At 40.1% G+C, this 17,942-nt stretch overlaps 1 long non-coding RNA gene across 1 annotated transcript in view; it reads left to right on the top strand.

Annotated features, from left to right (window-relative positions):
- Positions 1-17,061, top strand: part of LOC119483672 — a 77,163-nt gene extending 60,102 nt beyond the window's left edge. The window contains exons 6-9 of the long non-coding RNA XR_005205770.1: positions 8,885-8,949; positions 14,923-15,019; positions 15,470-15,645; positions 16,931-17,061. This is a non-coding gene — a long non-coding RNA (uncharacterized LOC119483672). The remainder of the gene's footprint in view (positions 1-8,884; positions 8,950-14,922; positions 15,020-15,469; positions 15,646-16,930) is intronic.
- The last annotated feature ends 881 nt before the right edge of the window (positions 17,062-17,942 follow it).

Raw genomic sequence — 17,942 nt, 5'->3', positions numbered from 1 at the left:
AGATGCAATGGCGGTTTCTTTTCCGTCGTATCTTGGACTTCCACAACATGTACAAAGCAGCAATAGTGGTTATTTTAGCAATGATTGATGACACATTGTTGGTATCTACATGGTGGTAAGAGCTCCTCTTCCTCTCAGTGACTCAGATAAACACAAATGAACTTGGATGAGTAACTTGAGGTGAAAGTTCGTTTGGCGTTTGGTGTGAACTTCCCATGATACAACTCAATAGTAGATTCTGCCTGCTTAGTTAATGTCCGTCGAATTCCAGTTTGCAACATGCACTTTCTGTAAATAAAAGTCCCGTCTGAAGCACGAGATGAAACTAAAGTAGTTCTGTAATGATTGCCTGTTAATGCATCAGATATTATTTAACAGTCTTACCATAATCTCTCTTCACTGCATCCAAACCTGCCGCTCTGCCGTACCTCCCTTGTTTCCTCCTTTATTTTGTTCCCTCCCCACCTCTACCCCCCCCCCCCAGACGCTGACCTACAGTTTATCACATCACGTATCACACCTCCACAACTCGCTCTTCATGCATGCATGCACGCCTGCACACGGCGCATATGTATTTCCTCAAAACAAACTCCCAAAGACCCGGAGCGAGTGTGTGTTGTTAGGTGACAAGTCAGCGCCACCACCACCCACCCTCGCCACCACGCCCTCCCCCTCTGTACAAAAATAAAAACACTGGGAGAGGTGGCGGGGAGCGTCTACACCCCCCCGGTCCATCGCTCTCAGCAGGGGTTATTGATTGTGACGTGCGCTCGCAGTGCACCTTCCCAGTCGCCTGTCAGCCAGATGCATGCTGGCAGGTCCGGTCCTCCCCCCCTTGACAGCTCCCGCGCGGCAGGGAGGTTGTTGGGGTGGCGATGGCGTTGGAGGGGGGGAGGCGTTTGTCAGAGAGCCAAAACAGAGGGAGAAAGACAGCTGGCGGGGCCCTGGCCCTCGATTTCTCCCCTCTCTGCTCTTCCTGAGCCTGCAGAAGGTGAACCTCGACCCCCTCAGCCTCGCTCTTGTTTGCGTCGTTGTCATCGTCGCTACAAGGTGCGTGGAGCTGCCTGCGCGGGTTAGCCTCTGTTTGAGGGTACCAGGTCTGTCACAGCGCATTTTTTCCGGTTTTTCACCCCAAAGAGCCCCTCAGGATAAGGATGAACCGTTTCAGAGTGTTCTCTACATCACTGTCGCTTTTCACCGCCACGTTTAGTACCACAAATCCCCCCCCCCACCTGCGCAGCTTGTTTAACGCCAGCGTCTCCAGAAGGTTCATCCTGTGCACGCTCGGCGGCTGAGACAGGTAATGAGTTAGCTCGGGGGAGGCCGACATGACTGCACGCGTGTGAGAGTGTGAAATTACCTGACACAGCTTTCATCGGCACAAGGTGCTTCCCCCGTCTGTGTGTTCGCAGCCGTGGGATTTGTACACACATGTTCACACAGAGAGGGAGTGGAGGGGGGGGTGGGAGAACAGAACATATGCCACTTGGTGAACGCTTTAATCCTAATGGCGCTGTTACTGTATGAGGCTCCACTGGCGGTGTGTAAAGTGCCCCGTTCACATCAGCAGAACACTGCTGCAGGTACATCAGTGAGGAACTTTAAATGGCTGCTAGTTAAACAGGTAGCACTGATATCTAATTGAGGTCAGGTTTGGTTTGAGGACGAGTAGATAGATTTATCTCTTCACTAAGTTGTATCTAATGTATTTAATATTTAAAGGACTATATTTTCCCATGTTTTTTAATCTAAACTAAAGCAAAGTTCACACTACACGACTCTCAAAGTGGTCAGCTCTCCGTACTGGTCCCACTGCACAACTTACTGTCTTGAAGTCTTGAAGTCATCGTGGTTTTCACACTACAAGATCTTTCACCAGGAGGGATCTCCGATGAGGTCTCCAAACTACGTTTTGTCACGAAAACACACGCAAGAAATACACAGTAAATAACGTCATACCATATGCGAGACATATTGCTGATTGTCGTTGGCACACGTGTTTAGAAAATAGCCGGTTCCCACATGTCTTTTTACTATTTATTCTTCTAGGTGCAACAACAACTTTGCTCCGAGTTACTAATGCAGTTATTTAAATGAAACTAGTTGGAAAATGTGTTGGGCAAAACTAGAGCAGCCACTGGTTTAATTATATTTTATAAACTGATCATATGTTTGTTTTTTTGAAAGTATGTCTGTCAAATAAATGTAATGGAGTAAAAAGTGCAATATTTCCCTGTGAAATGTAGTGGAGTAGAATTATAAAAGCATAAAATGAAATTATTCATGTAAAGTACCTCAAAATTGTACTTAAGTAAAAGTACTTACTGATCTGTGACGCCCAAACTGTACCGTCTGTTTTAACATCATGAACAAAACAAAATCCACTTTTTGTGAAGCAGATTGTTCATGTCAACAACACGTGATCTGCATCGAGTTAAAGCTCATTTCACTAAGTTAAAGCTGCACAGTATGAGCGAGTATTAACTCCACTGTGCAGCAGAAAGGTGGACTGAGAGGAATAACCAGCACGTGTTGGGACAAGCCCGAAATACTAAATGGATCATAAGTAATAATCACCCCAGGGTTGCAGACAATAAGCCCCCCTCCCCCCTCAGTATCTCAATCCATTTGTCTTGGAAAAGGAAATTACTAAATCCAATACAGTTCGATAAAAATCTGGCCTGTCTGGATCGGCTGCTGGAGGATAATGCGGCCTGATAAAGGCGCTCGTTTCCGGCCGCGCGCCATCCGTCATCCGGGGGTTGCTCCCCTGGTCAAGCTGTCTGCTGCTCCAATAGATGACTGCAGCAGTTCAGCTGCTCGCTCCGCCGCCTCGTGGCCTCCACCGCCGAGGTCACAAAGTTTAGTTGTTTGTTAAAGCCCACTCTGTGCTGAGCAAAGCGCCTGGATCACAATAACAGCAGGTTTACTGCAGGATGTTCAACTGTAAGACACTTCCTGTCCCTGCAAGCCTGACTGCTGGTTGATTGTGATGTCGACAATGCAAGAATGTGAGCTTTTTCTACCGTTCTGCTCATTGTGCATTGATCAATGTAACAGTATGATTCAGTGGTTCACAAGCTGTTTTTGCTTGTACGTAGAATCTGTACAACAAGGTCTGAGTTGTGAGTAGTTAAATTAAAGAGTGATTTTTCCCTCTTCAGTCTCTTCCGTTGCAAAACTATTAGAGCTGTCAAAGTTAACGCAAATTCATTTTAACGCCACTAATTTCTTTAACGCATTAGTGCAACTTGCAATTTTCATGTTGTATCAGGCTGTATTTATCATATTGTAGCGGGCTCCGTTTTAAAGGTAGAGTGAAGATACTGGTATCATATGAAACTAAAAAACCTAAAGATTCCATCGGTACCAACCATGTCATACTAGCTTGTCATGATGGAGGTTAAATAACGCTCCAAACTTACCCTAAATTTTGGCGAGGAAAAACTGTCATGGCCATATTCAAAGGGGTCCCTTGACCTCTGACCTCCAGATATGTGAATGAAAATGGGTTCTATGGGTACCCACGAGTCTCCCCTTTACAGACATGCCCACTTTATGATAATCACATGCAGTTTGGGGGCAAGTCATAGTCAAGTCGACACACTGACACACTGACAGCTGTTGTTGCCTGTTGGGCTGCAGTTTGCCATGTTCTGATTGGAGCATATTGTTTTATGCTAAATGCAGTACCTGTGAGGGTTTCTGGACAATATCTGTCATTGTTTTGTGTTGTTAATTGATTTACAATAATAAATATATACATACGTTTGCATAAAGCAGCATACCATGACCTCTGACCCTCGTAGGTCTCTTACTGCGTCGCTTTCACGGTTTACATTCCAGAAATGTGAGCATATCTCACTGTTGCAGCAGCTTTAAGTGTCTCTGGACGGGAGCTTCAGCTGAATACCTGAGATGTAATGTAATCGAATACGCTGTTGCGTCCTGCAGGCTGAGCTCACAGCTGTAGACGTGTGTTGTTGGCAGGAGAGCTGTGTGAGCACAGAGGGGCTGTACACTGTTTAATCAGGGTTAAGAGAGCCACTTTAAAGTCCTTTAAATCATGACTGAACCTCTGGATGTTGGAGGTATTACTGAGGCTTTTTGCTAAAGAACCTGTAAATGTTGAAGTCCTTTTTTTAGAGAGAAACCCTAATCACTATGAAGTCACACAAGGATTCAGTGTGTAGAAATAGGACACAGAAAATGAATACTAATCGCCTATTACGATGCAGATTTGCTTAACAACTCGCTCTCGGCGGCCTGAGGGAGAACAGGATGCGTCGTCTTTTACTTAAGGTGCCGCGTGACCTCTGCACGACCCGCTATTAAAGAGGGACAAATGTTGCTGCTGTTAATGAGCAAAGAGCAGCGGAGCTCATAAAAAGGTGTAAATATTGGGACAAGATCACAGACGGAGAGAAGAAGGAGAAGGAAATGTAGTGTTGAACACTGAAAAAAAAACATGGTAACGCCAGCCGCAGTCTGAATTTCATTGCTCCAAAAGTAGTCTTATTATGGTATGGATGGCCTTCTTAAAGGTCCTGAAAGATACATATACACATTTTCATTTATGTTCTTTCTGTGTTCTTTTATGAACATGCATAAATACTAATATAATTAATATGTTTTGCACTCGCCGGCTCATGTTACCACTGTGTTTAACGGTGGCGTCTGTCGTGTGATGAGTTTAATCCAACTACGTGAATTGAGGTTGTTCATTGACAAAATAAAGACTATTTTTCCAAGTTTTGTCTCTCATAAATTTGTGATATTTATCTTCGAATTTTTCTTGCATATTTATGACTTTATAATCTAAGAGTCTTAAATTTTTTTCTTGTAAATTTTTTATTTTTTCTCTCGCAAATTTATGATTTAATAATCTCAGAATATTCAAGTTTTTTTCTCGTAAATTTGTGAGCTTTTTTTCGTGCAAATTTACGGATTCATAATCTCAGAATATTCAAGTTTTTCTTTTAAATTTTTGTTTTTTTCTCACAAAGACTTTATAATCTCAGAATATTCAGGTTTTTTCTCATAAATTTTTGAGTTTTTTTCTTGTAAAAATGTGACTTTATAATCTTATTATATTATTTTTCTCGTAAATTCGTATTTTATCTTGTTAATTTATGACTTTATAATCTCAGAATATTTTAGTTTTTTTCTCCTAAATTTGTGAGTTTTTTTCTCGCAAATGTATGATTTAATAATCTCAGAGAAATTTAATTTTTTTTTCTTGTATATTTATGATTTTAATCTCAGAAATTCATGTTTTTCTCTGAATATTACCCTCCTCGCCTGGCTACCTACCATGGCCCCAACATGCCGTCGTACATATAGGTATTCTGTTAATACCTCACCTTGATTCATTATATATTTTCAAACATTTTTATACATTTTTAATGGTTTTACGAGGGCAGTTAGTGATGATGAAAACACACCTAAACTCTTAAAGATGAGGCCAGAGTTATTCATATTTACACCAATCAATTCTTTCAGTCTGTGTTGAAATCTGCAGGTTTCACAGACGTGTTCCTGCAGTCCTTTTTGTTTGACTCAATATGGACCAACTGTGAGTGATTTGACTCGAGAGGCCACTCTGGTCACCCGCCCGCCCTTCTGACAGCTGAATAATGTGAGCGCCTCAATTCGGTTCACGTCCCTGCCGCAGCATTTCAAAAGACACTTAATTTCATACTTGTTTACGGCTCTCTCCAGAGATCTAAAGTTCAAAATCGCATGCATTTTTAATTCCAAATTAAGCCAGGGAAGAAGGAGGAGGAGGAGGGAATATTTTCCATGTTCACTTTGCCACATTTTGACAAACATGACCTCCCCTCGCTGGGGTGGAGGGATTATGTGGAACAAAAGTTGGCCCACTCGCCGTACCAGGGCTTAAGGCTATTGGGGCGACAGATTAGAATATCTTTCACCCTCTCAAGGAGATAAGAGAAACACAACCATCAAAAAACGGTGCAAAACATAATGAACTCGTGATCTCCCACCACCAAAGAGCATGTGTGAAGTTGAGATTCATAAATCTTCAAAACAGTAATGCAGATTTGTGGATTTTTTTCTCTCCGCTACTTATGCGTCTCCTAATGCTTAAAACATGATCTGGGTTATCAAAGGTTGGAGGAATCTTCCTGCTCATTGTCTTTTCCTCGAGGAGTCCACTTCCTGCCAAAACTATCACCCTCAGCTCGGCTGTTTTGTTGCCGTATTTCGTTTCTTATTATCCCAGATAATTACAAATATGTCAGACGTGTCACCGTATGACGTCTGCTGACGCCGGCACGTTGGCGAGCCGTGCGGCTGAAATGACACGGTGATATATCTCACCCTCTCCCGCTCTCAATTAGCTCCCGGTGCTCCAGGTTAATGGAACTTTTGATTGGGGAAAACTCTGGTTTCCTGGAAGGCCGGTTTCCTTGTAGATGGGACGTATGGGGGTCGACCTCGTCCTTATCTGCTGTTGCAGAAAGGCGACTTACTCTTATGTGTGTTTTCCACTCTGGAGGAGTAAGTGCACCAAACCACCATGCTTTTTATTTGGCTTCCTTTACTTTGTATAATGAAAGCAAGCTGGAAATACACTGTAAAAACTAACATTGTAATAAATTTGACAAAAAAAGAATCTTTAAATAGGTCAAAAATGTAATAAAGATGCTCCTGTAATAAGATTTAAAGGTAATTAAACATCAGTTATGACCTCACACAGCATTTTTAACAGATGACCTCATCATTTAATCATACTGATGAGGGTTATTTGTGCAGGATAATCATTATTATTACTCAGCAGTTAACAAATGTTACCGCCCAGATGACGTTACATTGTGTTATTACATCATCACTCCACATATTAAGATCTGTGTCCTTTCAGAAGCAACCTGCTGCATAAGTTTTAAAAATGTTTTTTATAAATAAATATATCTTCTTAATCCTGTAAAATGGTGTTTTCCTTAAGTGGAAATCCAGGCATATTAATACTTTAATTTGCTTTATTGATTTATGTTCATATTGTCCAGTTAGACAAAAAAATAAGAATTGCAATTACAAGCTAGGGATGCACCGATTCGACTTCTTCAGTCCTGATACCGATGGCGATACCTGGGCGTTGAGTATCAGCCGATACCGAGTACCGTCCCGATACCAGTGTTTAATTAATCAGCTGCATGCCTCACTGTGTTAGTGACTGGGATCATTCTTTTATGTGTAAGACAACATCAGGCTTGACTTTAACATTGCTTTTCTTATTTTGTAAAACTAAATGTAACAAATAAATACATAAATATAAATTTACTGAATTATTTATTATGAAAATAATAAATCGAACACCAGCAACTTGGTAAAAAATTATCAGACATGCCCACTTTATGATAATCAGATGCAGTTTGGGGCAAGTCATAGTCAAGTCAGCACACTGACACACTGACAGCTGTTGTTGCCTGTTGGGCTGCAGTTTGCCATGTTATGATTGGAGCATATTTGTTATGTTAAATGCAGTACCTGTGAGGGTTTCTGGACAATATCTGTCATTGTTTTGTGTTGTTAACTGATTTTCAATACTAAATATATACACACATTTGCATAAAGCAGCATATTTGCCCCCTCCCATGTTGATAAGAGTATTAAATACTTGACAAATCTCCCTTTAAGGTGAACAGATACGAAATGTGTTATTAATTATAATAAAAAGTACATGTTTTGATTTGCTTAATCAGCTACTGTAAATGATTAAATGTGTGACTATGTGACTAAACACAGCGTTGAAATGGTGGAGTAGAGTCCATCTCAGCTCCACTAAATGACCAGCAGAGAGAGGAGAGTGCACGCTGAGTTCCCTCCTCGCCGGCTGGGCAGCGAGGTCACTGAGATTACTGGACACACAGTCAGCCTCGCGTTCAGCATCCCTCTGCACAAACCTCCTCCGGCCAAACCAAACCCGCTATCAGAGGATGACACGAAACACCAGCCCGCCGGGCATCCTCCTCCTCCTCCTCCTCCTCCTCCTCCTCCTCCTCCTCCCTTTCTTCCTCCTTCCTCCACAAACGCATCAGTGAGTTTCACTTCAGCTTGTTTGCGGCCATGTTGGAGGCAAGGTGACAAGAGCAATACAAGAGAAACATTCCTGTAATTTCCAAAAAGAGCTTAAGGTGGAATTGTTCTCCAAGGGGGAAAGCTGCCACCTCTCCTCCTCCTTCCCTCCTTCCCCTCAGTTTACCTAACTCACCAAAAAAAGGGGGAGATTTATCCACACACACACAAACACACACACACAACCCTCCTGAGGAATGGCTGGCGAGCAGAGAAGAAATGCGCCCTGACAATCTCCCCTTCCCTCCGGCGGCTGGATGCCAGAAACGAGCGCTGTTTCTTCTGAGAGATCTTTTACCGAAGATGCCAGGGATTAAGAAAGAAAAGACTGCAGGACACTGCTGTGTCACCTAGCATTAAACAGCCCTAAACTCTCCGGTTATGAGATACTCTGCGCAAAATAGGCCAGGAGAGAGAGAGAAGGAAAAAGAGAGGTTTTGATTTCTTATCTTTTTTTTTCCGTTTTCCTCCGAGCCCTGATGCCCCTGGACTCTTCTCTTGGTGCTTGGTGCCTTCACACACACACAGTCATGCACGAACATGCAAATCACAACCAGTTTTACTGGCAAGCTACACAAGATAAACAATTTTTATGAGGAAAGATGGAGGAATTAGTTCAATAAGTTGTATGCAAAAGATGAAGGTATAGAAGAAATGTTTAATGTTGAATCCTGCGCAGAAAACCGATGCAAAAACATTAGAATCATATAAATATGGATATATAACAGCTAGAATACATTTGAGTGTGTAAAACTGTCTGATGTCAAGTTTGTTCTCTTCACAGGTATCTAAAGTTGAGAGGAATATCCTGGCACAAGAAATCAGCAGGCAAACAGGACTCGAGTGGAGGTGGGTAAGAAAAGGTTAAGATTTAATTTAAGGACTTAAATGTACAGTGAAGTTATTCTACATCTGAAAACTTAGAATAGCTTCCGTTTTGTAGCGTAAAAGTGAAGATTCACTGGGTAGAATTCACGTTTTAGGTATTTGCAGATTAATATTTGTAAAAACTGAACTCAGGTCTGCTGAAAAAGTGCTCCTTTTTAAAATCAGCTCATCACAGAAATGTGTGTCCGATTTGAACCGGTTTTAAAAGTGCAACTTTAAACTGCTTTCTTGTTAATTGTTTGGAAATTAAAGTTTCCTTTTCCGTTTCCTTCTCTAAGGTTACAACCACTGATTATTGTCAGTAATTATTAATTTGCAGGTTTTTTTCTCCATTAATAAATGAATCAATTGATCATTAATCATTGTCTGGAAAAACATTAGAAAACAGTGTAAAATGCCGCTCACAGTTTCCTACAGCCCGCAGTAATCTCATTAAATGTCTTGCTTTTTCCAACCATCAGTCCAAAATCCAAAGAGAATCGTTTTATTATAATAAAAGACAATGAAAAGCAGCAAATTCTCAGATTTCAGAGCCTGCAGCCGTCAAATTGTTTTGCATTTTTGCTTTGAAAAATGACTTAATCGATTATCGGCCAGTCGATGCAGCTCTACTTTATTATTCTCTTCTTGAAAAGTGCTCATTTCAGAAACAAGCTCTCTTTGTAGTTTAAACATCCGACATGCAGATAGCTGTTGGTTTATAGCCACGCACATTTTGACTCATTACATTTTATATTTTTGCTATTTCCGGATTGGGAACATATTTTTGCAAAAATGTGCATCTGAAAACATTACATTTTTCACTTTTATTATTCACGTTTATGAGCTAGTTGACAGTTTGGAGACACCCAGGACACATGGGGCTGAGAGAGCGGTATGTCATGTAGTTACACCTATAGTGTATGTTTCTTAACCACGCAGCCAACAGGATGCCCTACAAAAACGTGTTCCTCTTTCAACAAGCGTCTGGTCTCGCATTCTGAAAGAAAAGCGGCCAAAAGTTTCCCGTCGTCTTTGTCATCTTTTCGAAGCCGCTCGGCCCGCTCTGAATAATTCAGCAACTGCCTGGTCGAATGCAAACAAACGGAATAAAACATAGATAGTTATGAGGCATAAATATGAACAAACAGCATCTAAAAGCATTACGGAAACACAGAGCGTCTGGGGTTTGGAGCGACAGATGAGGACAGTGTGTTTGACTGGCTGGACGTAGCCGTTACCCCCCCACATCTCCTTCACCCCCCTAATGATGTGTGGCCTGTCAGAGAGACGCAGCCAAATTACATTCAGGACTACAAAGCCTCCGTCCGAGGTTTTCTCTCTCTGTGCAACACCCTGCAAAACAATAACTGGGATTCAGCAGCTGCAAATTGCACTAAAATTTCCCATTCTCTCTCTGTGAATTATTAATGAGAGCCAAACCAAAAAAGACAAAAAAAGGAAGGGGGGAGAGAAATATCTACAGCATGCCCGAGCAGTGGAGAATGCTATAAAGCCGTAATTATGCCAGAGAATGAGAAATGGAACAAAGTTGTTGGAGCCAGAAAAGGCGAGGCAGAAACTGAAACTAAGAGCTCAGAGGGTGAAAAGAAAAGTAGTTTTATTACATATGCAAAACGCCAAAGCTGCAGGATCGACACACAATTAAAACGGGGATGAACAACAGCATTTGCATCCGAGTCTGTCAGGTTTGTTCTGTGGGAAAGTGAAGAAATATGTAAAGGGAGGAGAAGAGGTCCGAATGCCAAAACACACAGGATCTGCTCTGGAGGGAACACCGTATAACTCCAAATGTGTCGACTTTTTAGGAAATATGAAAAACAGCTTTAAACCGAAGCATTTGACGACAAAAGTAAAACAGAGAAACTATACTGCTTACGTTGATTTTATTCTCGAGAGAAGCGCCTACCTTGTCAATGACAAGTCAATTAAATTCACATTAAAGTGCATACAGCAACAAGTTAAAAAAAACAACAAAAAAACAACAAGAAAATGTAAAATTAACAAAAAAATAATAAAAAGTGTTGCATCTACTAGAGATATTTGGTGCTTTATAAGAGAAAAAGAACAACTGTTGAGTGAAGGCAATAAATCAGTAAGTAATAATGAATGATAACTTAATAAAAATGTAAATAAACTAGGATTAGAGAGCTGATAATGGCTTTTATTAAATATCAGATAGTGATGTACAAATATTAACGCATTGTAAAAATACTACATTGCAAGTAAAAGTGCTTAAAAGCAACTATCATACTGTTTATTATTACATTCTATATTATTGGGTTTATTTTTAATCATGCACTAACGTGAAAGCAATTTCTGTTGTACTTTATGTGCGTTTTGGTAGTTTAATCTGCAGCGTTGTGTTATACTTTAAATAATTTAAAATCAGATTGGAAAGTTTTGTACCAAAGATGCTCCGTATGCATAGCAAAGTACATAAATATATAAATATATAAATAAATGAAATAAATGTAGTGTAAAAATCACAATAGTTCCCTCTCAGTTAGATTGGAGTAAAAGTGTAAAGTAGAATAAAATATAAAACTTCTACCTCAAAGTTGTACTAAAGTACAGTGATTGAGTAAATGTACATATACCAGTCATCTGTGGTCGAATGTAACTAATAATAATAATAATAATAATAATAATATGATTCAGGTTCCAGCTCGGTCAAACAGTCTGAAAAACCTAAAAGATGCTGTCAAATAGTGGAGGTTGTTTTCTAATTGATTGATTTAAAGGCAGCGAGTCTCGCTACTGAATAAGTTCCATGGAAACGATGCTTTGAAAAGTCAAAACATGATTTTATATGTTTTAATTATAAATGAAATTCAGCAAAAAGATGGTGTTTATATCAATCGCGTCAGATTACGACAAACAACATAGTTTTCTTTTATTTAACCTCAAAGTTGATGTTTGAAATAATTAAAAATATTGATTTTTTTTCAGTCGACTGTCATTTTCAGATGTAGAAATACTAACTTTCAGGATTGGTCCTGAGTTTTGAAACCTGTTCATTTATTATCGGTCCAACTTTGAAACAGCAGCTTCTTCTGGAGGATGTTGACAAATCGCAAGATGATTAATTTCAGGATTCTTTAAATACCTTAAACATCTCAACAGAAGCCACACACACATCTTCACTGTGTTGTCTTTTGGCGCATGTTTGGGAAAGTGCCAGCCAGAGTATCTGTCTCACACACACACACACACACACGCACACACACACACACACACACACACACACATGGTTCAACCGAGGGCCTGGCATGGATCCTATGCTCACAGGAGGCAGTGGCGTCCCTCAGGGATCCATAACCAACCAAATAGCTCTGAGAGAGAGAGAGAGAGCAGCTAGCTCGCCCAGCTGGGCCTCAGCACTCTCTCACTCGCTCTGTGCGTGTGTGTGTGTGTGTGTGTGTGTGTGTGTGTGTGTGTTGATAAGAGGAGGGTGGTGGACCAGATGACACGACTCCCAGCGTAGTGTGATCACCTGATCTGGAGAGAGACAATTCAGTTGGATTGTGAAATGAGACTATAGAGTTCTAAACCCCAGAAAGGAATTTGCATTGTAGCACATCCGGTTCCCACGTCTGGAAGTCAGTGGGTTTTTTGAATGGGTTTTTAGTGAGATGCCTGAAATAAGGTCTGTGGTTAACACAAGCTGAATATAAAATAAAAAAAGATGACATAAAATACATCAATAAATGCCCCACTTGTGTATTTTGAAGCCTTTATGTGTCCTAGTGGCTAAATGAGACGACTAAACGTCATCACGCCGACTCGTCCTTCTTTACCGCCTCGTCGTGTATACTCGTGCAACCGTGGTGTAGTTCATTTATAGCCTAATGTTATCAGAAAGTGGGTATATCAGACGTAAAGGGAACTCAGCCCGCAACAACCTCTGAAAGACAGAATAGCAGCCGGGCTCGCCGGCGGAGTTTTAAGGGGTTAAAATGTAAGATTTCAGGAAGACAATGGGAGTATAAACGCTGCTGGGTCTTTGTGGTAATCACATACAGTACAGGTGCTCTTTGGATCCTTCAGGTATGCCTATTCAGTCTTGTGAAGGGCTCATTTCACGGGTGGAACATGGTCTCAGAAAAGTATAAAATGCAAAAAAGACTACAATGCAACAATCGCTCAAAATGACCCACGTGTTGTGACGCGATTTCAGCTTTAGGCTGGTTAATTTAAGCAAAATAAAGGAGGCGTATCAAGTCTCTTGTGTTAGCAGCTGTTGCTAATGATTTAATACAAATAAAAATGTAAAAACATTTTTCAGCGCTCGCCCTTTTTGCAACATATTTGAGCTCAATGGTAATTGATTGAAACCGCCATTAAATTCAAGTTTTAAAAGTGCAACTTTAAACTGCGTTCTTGTTAATTGTTGCATTTAATCTTGCGACCGTGGTGTAGCTCGTTTATAGCCTAACGTTAACGTTTACTTCTGGAAATTGTCAAAAATCATAAAAGTGGTGTTCACTTGGGGAGATTGTCTTCCTGAACAAAACGTCTGACCCGAATGCTTCGACGCTTCGACCGTTGCCATGGTAATATCGACCTCCAAATCAGTATTTGAATGCTTAATTTGGGGTTTTTCTTTTTATATATGAGTGTTATAATAATAATTTATAAATCCCAAAATATCCCATGAAACAAAGATATTCAACATTAATTATAAGTTATTCTCAGACGGACATCGCTGTTCGTTGTGTGTAGAGGTGTGTGTGCAGTAGTGCAGATGGCCAAAAGTGTGTGGACACCCAAACGTTGCAGCCGTTTGTGATTGTTGAGCATCTCATTCCTGGTGTTGCTATAACAGCCTGATCTTTTCTGGTTTGTTCCAGTTCATCCCAAAGGTAATGGATAGGGTTGAGGCCAGGTTTTCATATTGTATGTGACCTTTTTGTAATGATTATTATTTAATAATAGTGTTGACAGGATAAAAAACAGGCTGCAAAGAAAATCATTTGAATAGACAAAATAATAATAATAAAAAAACATAACATAGATGATTTTTAGTTTAGCTTAATATGACCTTAGAATAATTTATTCAATACAGTGACGAAGAGAAAAGGTCCTTACTTTTACTCAGACTTGACTCTTGTTTCAACATTTTTATCAAATTAAGGCAAGCAAAGAAAAGAAATCAGGCTTTTTATGGTTCAAATTGAGCTTTTTTGGGGAGAATATTAATCATTTGTTTTGGTTTAGCAGCTAAAACCTTTAAGATCAGGACTCACAAGTCAGATTTTCTTCAGTCAGTATGTGATATGAGAGGCTGTTATCTTCAGGATTATTGTAGGAAACAATCTGTCAAATGATCGTCTTCGCTCAGTCAGTTAAATATGTAAAAGGGAATGACCCAGACCTTTTAGCTGTTAACTCTACCTGGTCAGGGTTAAAGGTCATGTGTGTGTTTGTGACTCAGGATTGAATTAGTGTTTGGATGATGCTGCTGCTGCTGGTTGAGATGGATTCATGTGTTTCCTGGTGCTGTTCTGCCCTCTACTGGCTGCTGGCAGGAAGTTACAATAAATGATTTTAAAGCTGCACGGCATCAAAACAAGAAATCCTGTTTATTTCTTCTAAACCTGTTTTTTGCAGCATTTTGCATGTTTTTTTTCAACACATTCATGCACGTGTGTTTCTAAATCTGCCTGCTGGTTCAAATGTTTAGATGTGAAGGTCTCCAGAGCAAATATTGTGTTAGTATTCAGTAAGGTTGTTTCTGTCAGTATTTATTTCTGGTGTATTTTGTAGAAAGATGAAATAACAAAAACATACCTGACTTGGCTCCTGCGTAACTTGAGAACCTTTCGGCTTATGAAACTTTATTGGATTATTTGAAAGTGAGCGATATCTCTAATATTAGTTAAATATAATCCTCTGTATATGCTTGAACCTGTGTGAATGTGTGTGTTTCAGAGCTCCTGTCACTCCTCCGCCTCCTCAGAGTTCAAGGTCGCCGTGCGCGGCTATTTCCAGCTCGTCTTCACTTTGATCCGTGTCGCAAAATGACAAGGTAACGCAACTCGGGGGGTCAGCTGTGTTACAGGAATGCTTCCACGGATCGGGAAAGAGAAAATCAATCCTGCCTGACAGTGTCTTCAGGATACTCCGACCTGACTGGACCATGACAACTGCAAACACACACATACACACAGACACACGCAGAGGAAAGTGTATAGATAAATACTTAAACTCACACAAACAAACACTTGTAGTACACACAAACACAACCAAATATAGCACCCACACACGCTCCAGCTGTCTCTCTGTCTGACACACATGACCTCTGTCAGCCCCGGTTTGTCTGTCGTCTTGTCAAGGTGCATCAGAGAGACGAGCGGGCGGCCAAAAAAAGTTCATCAACAACTAACTGCTTCTGAAAAGTTTAGCTCAGAAATTAAAGGATAGATGGAGATCAAGTCTGATGAGCTTTGACATGTGAGTTTGTCTCGTTGACCAACAGCAAACCATGTTGACTTTCTGAGGCAACGAAGACGCAAGAAGTCCAAAGTGCATCGCCCCGTGAGAGACCCATCTCCAGCAGCTCAGCCTCCGTCGTTCTTCGCCACGGGATCTTTGGTCGGCCTCGTTTCCTTTTTCCTGGTGGTCCATGTGAGAGGATACCTCCATGTTTGTCAGGTATGGACCATTTGGGAATTTGATTCGTATCTTTAAAATCTAATTAATTTTTAAATAGAAAAGTTATTTTTTATGACATACAATACTAATACTTTTTTACGACATACTATACCATGACTTTTTCACGACATACTATACTATGACTTTTTACGACATACTATACTATGATTTTTTTATGACATACTATACCATGACTTTTTACGACATACTATACCATGACTTTTTACGACATACTATACCATGACTTTTTACGACATACTATACTATGACTTTTTACGACATACAATACTAATACTTTTTTACGACATACTATACTAATACTTTTTCACGACATACTATACCATGACTTTTTACGACATACTATACTATGATTTTTTTATGACATACTATACCATGACTTTTTACGACATACTATACTATGACTTTTTACGACATACAATACTAATACTTTTTCACGACATACTATACCATGACTTTTTACGACATACTATACTATGACTTTTTACGACATACTATACTATGATTTTTTTACGACATACTATACCATGACTTTTTTATGACATACTATACCATGATTTTTTCACGACATACTATACTATGACTTTTTTACGACATACTATACTATGACTTTTTTTACGACATACTATTCTAGACTTTTTATAACATACTATGACTGTTATGCGAAGACCATTTTATGACATACTATACTATGACTTTTTCCTTTTTCCTGGTGGTCCATTTGAGAGGATACCTCGATGTTTGTCAGTTATGGACCACCTGTGAATTTCATTAGTATCTTTAAAATCAAAGTAATATGAATTTTACTTTGAAGTTGAATTGTGTCCAGCCTCCTTCCTCAGAGGTTGTAATATCTGGTGTTTCTGTGGCCAAACAATGCCTGTAAGCACTGGTAATTACAACTGGGCCTGTAGTTGTCCCCCCCTCCCTCTCCTGTCTGGAAACACACGGGCATCTGTGGAGGACGGTGGGAGGGTCGCAGGGGTTGTGAGGGGGACATATTTCTGACGAATGTGCCATCTCCATAATTAGCTCAGAACCAACATATGAAACATTAAACACGCCAGGCGCTGACGACAATCAAAACATTTCATTTGTTGTCAATTATTCATTACTTTGAAGGTTCTGAAGGGGTCGTTAATATGGAAATAAGCTTCGATGCTAACAAGGTTGTAGTATCTGATTCCAAATCATTTGAGCACAGAGCACCCCTTCTTTCCTTTTTCTCTTTTAGGCTAATATTTTGCCTTTTTTGTCCCCTTTATAGTGATTTCTTCTTTCCTGTTCTTCAAACAAAACCATTTTCTGACTTAAAAACAAGCAGCTTTTATCCACTTTATTAAAAGTATTTGATGGAATTCTTTGATAGCTTCATGTTCAGCTCGGCCTCAAATAAAGTTAAACCACCCAAAACTGATGCAGTACATTGTTTTTTTAGTTTCCTTTTTGCACCTGGCGTTATTAATGTGTACTTCCCCTCGGTGGCTGTCATACCACACCCGCCAAGAGAGTTGCTACTAAAGTTCCCGTCTGTAGCCTTTCACGGTTTAGTTCCCCTACAATTAATTAATGGGATGAAAAGTCTCACGCAGCACCTCACTGCTGCAGCTACCTTTGCCAGCTGTCAAATTGGAGAGACATGGACTGGAAAAATAAGCCTGAGACTGGGGCTATTTAAGGTAATTAGTTTTGATGCATGCAGCTCTCAATCCCTATTACCTGTCGACTGCTGCCACCACCGACTGCCCAGGGCGCCGTTCAGTTGGGGAGTTCGGCTTAACATGTCCATGCACATGACGGGAGGGTGAGGAGAGGACTGGTGATGTTTTACAGCCACTGAGTCGATGTTTACAGAGGAAGGATGTCAGAATAGGTGAACATCTAGGCGAACATGCCTCCTCCTCTAGCCTCTACACTGAGTGACACGAGATGGTGACGAACATTTTTTCGACATACTATAGTATGACATTTTTAAAATGAATATACTATACTATGACTTTTTTTCGACATACTATACTATGACTTTTTTTCAACATACTATACTATGACGTTTTTTTCGACATACTATACTATGACTTTTTTTTCGACATACTATACTATGACGTTTTTTTCAACATACTATACTATGACGTTTTTTTCAACATACTATACTATGACGTTTTTTTCGACATACTATACTATGACGTTTTTTTCGATATACTATACTATGACTTTTTTTCAACATACTATAGTATGACTTTTTTCGACATACTATACTATGACTTTTTTTCGACATACTA

This window comes from Sebastes umbrosus, chromosome 24 (assembly GCF_015220745.1).
Source record: "Sebastes umbrosus isolate fSebUmb1 chromosome 24, fSebUmb1.pri, whole genome shotgun sequence".
NCBI lineage: Eukaryota > Metazoa > Chordata > Actinopteri > Perciformes > Sebastidae > Sebastes > Sebastes umbrosus.
This window is presented reverse-complemented; position numbering and strand designations above follow the sequence as displayed.